The sequence below is a fragment of the Pecten maximus genome, unplaced genomic scaffold (genome assembly GCF_902652985.1).
Source record: "Pecten maximus unplaced genomic scaffold, xPecMax1.1, whole genome shotgun sequence".
In the NCBI taxonomy this organism is placed as follows: domain Eukaryota; kingdom Metazoa; phylum Mollusca; class Bivalvia; order Pectinida; family Pectinidae; genus Pecten; species Pecten maximus.
This window is the reverse complement of record NW_022980403.1, coordinates 8,413-16,340: the sequence shown is the minus strand read 5'-3', so window position 1 is coordinate 16,340 and position 7,928 is coordinate 8,413. Positions and strand designations below refer to the sequence as shown.

Sequence of the window (7,928 nt, the reverse complement as noted above, 5' to 3'; positions counted from 1 at the left end):
TCGGGATCAGTTCGCAATATCCATAAAATCGCTATAAGCGTGTTCTTACTATACGTGTTTTACTGTACATGGTTGTTGCTCAAAAATATCTTTAAACAAGAGGCCCATGGGCCTTAACGGTCACCTGAGATTTTAAATATTTCAGTTAATTTAATTTACCCTTTTTGGCCCCGCCCATCAGCCCTCAGGGGTCAGTCAGGGCCAACATATGCATATTATCAAACTTTTATCCCATGCTGAAAATGTTAACCAAGTTAGAATGAATTTCAATAGAAATCAAACAAATCAGTCAAAAATGTAATTTCCCTATATAAACTATAGTAAAATTTAACCCCTCCCCAGGGGCAAACTTATGACCCCCGGGTCATTAAATTAATAAATTTTAGTAGAGCACCTTAAGACCCTTCCAACTATGAAGCGTATTTGATTCTACCTTATTTCGGTCTTGAGAAGAAGATTTTTGAAATTTCAGCCAATTTGACCATTTTTAGCCCCGCCAATAAGCCCCTCCAGGTCAATCAGGGCCAACATGTGCATACCCTCAAACTGCCATCCCAAGCTGATAATGTTAACCAAATTAGAATGAATTCCAATAGAAATCAAACAAATTATAGTCAAAAATGTGATTTCCCTGTATAAACTATAGTAAAGTTTACCCCTTCCCCAGGGGCAAACATGAGACCCCAGGGTCATGAAATTCACAATTTTAGTAAAGCATCTTAAGACCCTTCCAACTATAAAGAGTATTTGATTCCAACTTATTTCGGTCTTGAGAAGAAGATTTTTGAAATTTCAGTCAATTTGGCTCTTTTTAGCCCCGCCCATCAGTCCCTGGGGGTCAGTCAGGGCAAAGATGTGCATGCCATCAAACTGTCATCCCATGCTGACAATGTTTACCAAATTAGAATGAATTCCAATAGAAATAAAACAAATAAAAGTCAAAAATGTGATTTCCCTATATAAACTATAGTAAAGTTTACCCCCTCCCAAGGGGCAAACCTGAGACCCCTGGGTCATGAAATTTACAATTTTGGTAAAGCACCTTAAGACCCTTCCATCTATGAAGAGTGTTTGATTCCACCATATCTGAGAGTAGAGAAGAAGATTTTTGAAGTTTTAGTCAATTTGACCCTTTTTAGCCCCACCCCTCAGGCCCCTGGGGGGTGGGGACCATATAATTTACAATTTTGGTTGACCTTTAGCCATAGAAGCTTCCTGCCAAATTTCATTGAATTTGGTTAAGGGGTTTTGGAGAAGAAGTCGAAAATGTAAATTGTTAACGGACGCACGACGCACGATGGACGACGACGGACAAAAGGGGATTAGAATAGGTCACTTGAGACTTTGTCTCAGGTGACCTAAAAACCATCGATAACATATATTATTAATAATCACACTAGCACCATACAATCATATGCTAACTCGATACATACAAACAGAATACAAAACAGTCATTTGATTTCAACCATCAAAATTCCAATCATACAAATGTATCCAAAAATAAACACCAAACATTTTCAACAAAACAAAACAATTTTCCATTGTTTGAAGATAAATCCAAACAACTTTTTTATAGGAAAAACTCTCGCAAATTGGAGCAATCACTAAACCACAACAGTTTGGTAATTCATTAAAAACTACAATATCATCTTAAAAGTAAAATGAACACACAAATTCCCAGTTGGTACTTGCATAACAATCCAATAATGTGCCAATAATAAAGATGATGAAACAAAATATTACATGTATACTGTATAAAAATATGGATCAAATTAATTACTACAATCATATTCATGAATTCACTCAGATAAATATACATTTAGTTAGGACTGAAATCATTATACTAAAAAAAAAAGCAATTCATGAATCAGTTTCACACCAAACAGAATAAATAGGAATTACTCTGCAAATATATTAACTCCATCAGCCGATAGGTTTCCCGCGTCCTGTACATGTCACCGTGTTCCCATGACCCAGAAGCACCACCATCAAGCCAATGGACATGGTCCCAAATAATCACCTGGCCACGACCAAGAGGTACCACCTCCTCGTGGTCCCAGGCCACAGTAACTGTCTGCGAGGTGAGCACTGACCTATAGTCTATAGTATACACTCGATGGTGGACACTGGCCTCCTCCCTACGTACGGCCATACTGAAACCCTTACTATAAGTTTACCCCTTGGGTCTATGTATTTTGTGTTGTACCATAGCTCTCTCCCAGCTACACTATGGAAACTCCCTTCCTCTGCAGATAGATGGTGCCTCTGACTGTGATGACACTTAAGTTGATTCCGGCGGAGCGAGCGGAAAACACATTGCCCAGAGAAGTAAGTGATGGATGTCAAATGTACAAGATACCAATGGAGTCAGATATCTGAATACTTTTGATACCTCTGATCACCACATTCCAACACTGGAAACCTCATGCCCTTGATCCAGATAAGACAGATGTCTTTGTCCAAGTAGCTACCTCTCCTGCGGTGGCACAATCAGGTCTAGTACATCCCTGATAGCTGATAATTCTCACCAGTGAAGACTAGCTGTTGAGTAAAAGAAGAAAACATCTCAGTTCATCTCATTTTCGAGGGGTGGCCCACAATCACAATTGTACCTCAACTATAAAGTGAAGTGAACATATTTATGACAGAAGAATATTTATCATTGGTACTTTCACGCTTCAGTTATCATAAACACAATATGAATTTTAAATGTATAATTTCTCTTTACATTTAATATTTCACACATTTTTTTAAAGAGAGAATCTGGCTGCAGGTTTGATTTTTCTATCTACTCTAGTTCGCCGAGGAGTTGTCTCCCTTAGATTGCTATGTACCTGGGTATCAATATCAAGCCAATCTGACTCATCACATTTACTCTCATTCTCAGTATCTAAATCAACCCAAGCCTGCGGTGTTTCACTATCCATCAAATCAAAGCTGCTAAAAATATTTACAGATTTAAGTCTCTCATAAAACAATTTCTCATGGAAACAGCAAGAATGGAATTCAACAGTGATTTTAGTAATTATTAAGTTTGATTTCTTTCTATTGTAATATCATTATATGCCAAATTTCCTGTAAAATCAAATAACCGGTGTTCAGTCAAATTTCGGGTAGTATAACAACCACATGAATCCCAAAATGTTAAATTAAACTATTTTCAGAAATTCTGTCCCATCAAAATTCGATTAATACAGGACTTGGGACTCACATGTAGATCCATCAGTTAGTTAATTTCATGCATACTGTATACATTGTATATATGCACATTTTTTGCACACTGACATTTTAACAGACTGGGGTACACAAACTATGACAATGTAATTATAGCGAATCTTCAGTTGGCACAATACTAATTTAGAGCATCATGGTAATATGCTCCATTTATCTCTTCATAAACAACCAGGATCATTTTGAGGTGGGGTCTCCTTGTAGTAGCTGGTGACTACCTCACTAAAACAACATATAGGAGACCTGTCCCATATCATCCAGAGCAATTCAGGTAAATTATATTGCCCAAGGACACAACCATGACAGCACAGACCGGCCCAAGCTTCCCAAGAAACATAAACCTGACAGTGATACTGACGGAGTAGAATAGAGATCATTTGGAATTACAGACCACAGATGAAGACGAGTGAACAACCCTTCACCACCTGATGATGGGGCTCAGAAATAAGAAATACACACATTCCTTTCCCAGCGGGTGTGGTCTGCCTCGTATCTCGTACCTCATCTGTTCAAGTTATAGGGGTGTTGCTCCTCGGTAAACTCATTAGTTACCACACCTGACAGAAATACAGCCGAATTCTCTGGGCACCAGAACCTGACAGGTTACCAATAAAGAAGTTTTATTTTTTTATTCTTACCGGTAATTCAAATATCCGGAATATTGTCAGTAAAAATGAAAACGATCATTATTATTAAAACCACACTGTATAACAATGAAGCAGGCATTAGCACTTTTCAAAATTGCTCCCAAAAACTTTCAAAATGAAAATAAATGATACTACTGTAAGTATAGATTTGATTAAAATATTTTTAAACAGTCCTATTACTGACCAAATAAGAGGCACATGGGCCTCCCAACTATGTATCCCTAAAGTGGTTCATGACACACTGTCTTGGCCTCTCACATATGTATCCCTAAAGTGGTTCATGACACACTGCCTTGGCCTCTCACAAACATATATCCCTAAAGTGGTTCATGACACACTGCCTTGGCCTCTCACAAACATATATCCCTAAAATGGTTCATGACACACTGTCTTGGCCTCCCTCATATGTATCCATAAAATGGTTCATGACACACTGTCTTGGCCTCTCACATATGTATCCCTAAAGTGGTTCATGACACACTGTCTTGGCCTCCCACGTATGTATCCCTAAAGTGGTTCATGACACACTGTCTTGGCCTCCCATGTATGTATCCCTAAAGTGGTTCATGACACACTGCCTTGGCCTCCCATGTATGTATCCCTAAAGTGGTTCATAACACACCGCCTTGGCCTCCCATGTATGTAACCTTAAAAGCTTCATTATCCATGTCAGAGGTTATGCCCCAGTTACATATGGCAAAACAAAAATGGGGCAAATTAAAAGAAAACAATGAAAAGGTACATAAATGTGACATTGACGTCTCACCTGATGATCTTTATCTTTTCAATTACATAATGTCATAACAAACTAATTCAGAGACAAAAATATTACCTTGATCTTTGAACACTTGACCTATGGATCTGGTGACCTTGAAACAATAATGCTAACGTCAAAATCTGGACAGACAGATGAGAGGATTTTTATTGTACAGTTAAAAGCCCAGAGATGTGAGACCCTGATTTTCTTGCCTTTGCGCAAATTAATGACACCGGAATGACAAAATAATTAGTCATTAATCTACAGATCTTTGGTTTACATAGATAACATCTTGCCTACTGTATTGGATTTGATCCATTCAGTACTTCTCCAAATATAGTGATAATGAGAATGCTGACAGGTTAACAAGGGCCCCGTCATATGGCTATAATCTCCCATAATCATCAATCCTTGAGCTTTGGACCCAATAATCAGACCAAGTGAATTTATCTTTGTCAATTGACTCCTTTTGAATTCTGACAAACTTTGCTTCACGATGTCATAACTAGTGCTGCAATGGTAATCCGTGGTACGGTATATATCGCGGTATAAATGGCACGGTTCGGTTCACGGTATTTTCATCTCGCAGCGCAGTAATTTGTATCTCTCATTTAAATTTTATATAATGTTATAGCAGTAGTATTAACATGTATTTGCAAGTCCTTTACGATAGGCCTAACGTTACTATCAGTATTATGTTTGAAATATTACATTTGAATACTGACGGACCGGTTTGTCCACATAAACAAACAGGCCCAGATCAATTTGAAATTGAATAGAATTCTAATTGAAAACAAAATAATTCCAGATTTAAATTAGATGATTTAAGAAGAAAAAGATTTAAAAAAATTGTGAAACATATATTAACCCAATGTGTCAGTTGTACTAATAGTATATAGGTCTCTGATAATAATAAACATGTCAAAGCTTCTAAGAGTATTTTATTTTAATTAAACTTTATTAACATTTTTTATAATTACAGCTGTAATGTGATGGCTAAACTTGTACAAATACTAGTAACCTAATTAGTGAATTTGTGATAGTACCCCTGGATTTATGTTTGTATCCCTCCAATTTTCAGACAGAATAAATTAACTAATGGGGCACTCTGTAAATGTACCGTGATATGTATCGTACCGTGAGGGAAGCGTATCGTTGCAGCATAACAAAATGTTCATAAGCGAAAATAAGGTTACAAAATTTGACCTTGACCTTTGACCCAGTAACCTTGAAAGATCAGATGACTCCTTTTATATTGTTATAACAAAATGTTTATCAGTGAAAAGGTACAAAATTTGACCTTCACCTGGTGATTTGACCTAGCTATAACCATGCAACCTTGATGCTTGGTCAACTTTGTTACCTTGTTTAATTCTGACCAAAATTTGATTACAGGTGTATTTCTGCAAATACCCCACAGATCCTGGGGTTTGAGGAATTCAAGGCAAATGCGACAGTTGCCTCTGTGTTGACAATGTTTTGGTCAAAACCATGATCAGGGTTACTGTCTTCCAAGTACATGTACAATGTATTGGTGTGCTCTTATATGCCATTTACATTATTTTTCAGGTAGTGAAATCTTCAAACTTTAATTTGATATAGATTTCACATCATTTGAACTTTAAATGAGCAATTGAGGGGATTGAGTCCTTGGTAATAACATATAGTGAAATAATTTGTTGTGTGAGACCTTTATTAGAGACTGGACACATATTAGAACAAATACAAAATAGATTAGAAAGGCCACATATTCTAGTTATCACAACAGTAACCTTGATCTTGAAAACAAACCCATATTTCACATTTCTGTATCAATAAGGCTAAAATCATGCGAAGTTTGAAAACATCTACCCTTACTGTTTTTGAGATATGTCCTAGAATGGAATTGCTGACAGACTACTTATAACAAGAGGCCCAGAGGGCCTGTATCACTCACCTGGTTTCATGAGATATGAAACAAGAATGATGCTGAAGTATATTTGTCGCTGGTATTGCTATGTCAATATATATCATAAGCATTTTATATGGGTACATGTACATTGGTTTTATTTTAATACTGAAAATTCCAAAAAGTGCATTAATCCATGAAATGATATTGACTTTTGGCGCGACCACACAAATGTGTGTGATATCCATTGCTTAGTTTCAGAGAAGAACTTGTTTAGACCAATTGACCCCTTTTGACCCTAACCTCTGCACCCTTGGGGGACAGCTCCTTCCTTTATGCAATTTTGAATCCCTACCCCAATGGGATGCTACCAGTCAAACCATTGCTAAGTTTCAGAGAAGAAGTTGTTTATATCAATAAAGCCAAATTGACCACATTCGGCCCCGCCCCTCAGGCCCCTGGGGGGTCAGCCCCACCATTTGTACAATTTTGAATCCCCACCCCATGATGATGTTACCAGGCAAATATGAGCGATAGCCATTGCTTGGTTTCAGAGAAGAAGTCGTTTATACAGTACGAGGAGGGTGATTTGGTACTGAAACGCTCACAGAGCGTTGACCCGCGCAGCCCTCCGCTCAGAATTTGCGCGGGTTTGCAGCGGGATTGCCGCGGGATTTGAGCGGGCTTCGAGCGGGCTTGAGCGGGTTCGCAGCGGGCTTGAGCGGTTTTTTAGCGGGCTTGATCGGACTTGTATCGGACCCGCTCGCCGGGCGGGCTTGTAGCGGGCCCGCTCGAGCGGACTTGTATCGGACCCGCTCGCCGGGCGGGTTTGTAGCGGGCCCGCTCGAGCGGACTTGTAGCGGACCCGCTCGAGCGGAATTGTAGCGGACCCGCTCAATCAGTAATGACGGTAGACTTTCAACAGCCTGGTGTCGATTAATTATACTTTAATGACCATGTATATGTTTTCAGTTGTATCGTCCATCGTAAGTATTTATTGGATGATGTACCTCAACTATGAGATACAAATTCATACGTGTAATGTATTGCTCATGAAATCTATGTTATAAGTTGAATAATATCTGCAATGTTGTACAATATGACAGTGTACTTGATGTCGACCATTTTGATAAAAACTATTTGTGAGGAAATATTGTAGTTATTAAAGTTCAAATAGACTATTTTCATGCATGTGCAAGATCACTCAAGAGTCATAAATCCAGTAATATTGGATATAGTCGTCATTTAGTGTTAGGAGCTGAGTCAATACATTGTAAATGTATCCTGTGACTGCTAACTGGTGACCGCCTTCTTTGGGAAAACAAAAGGTAATTATTCCGGTTAATGGTGGACAATGAACCAAGTGTCCGCAGTAGCATTATTTCATTCTTACGGAATGGGGACG

The 7,928-nt window shown here is 38.3% G+C and overlaps 1 long non-coding RNA gene across 1 annotated transcript; it reads right to left on the bottom strand.

The window, feature by feature from the left end:
- Positions 1 to 1,234: 1,234 nt before the first annotated feature.
- On the bottom strand, positions 1,235 to 6,633 carry LOC117319507. Its single transcript, XR_004530757.1, has 3 exons — positions 4,711 to 6,633; positions 3,732 to 3,826; positions 1,235 to 2,541 (listed from the first exon to the last, which is right to left on the bottom strand). It is a non-coding gene; the product is annotated as an uncharacterized LOC117319507 (long non-coding RNA).
- Positions 6,634 to 7,928: the final 1,295 nt, after the last annotated feature.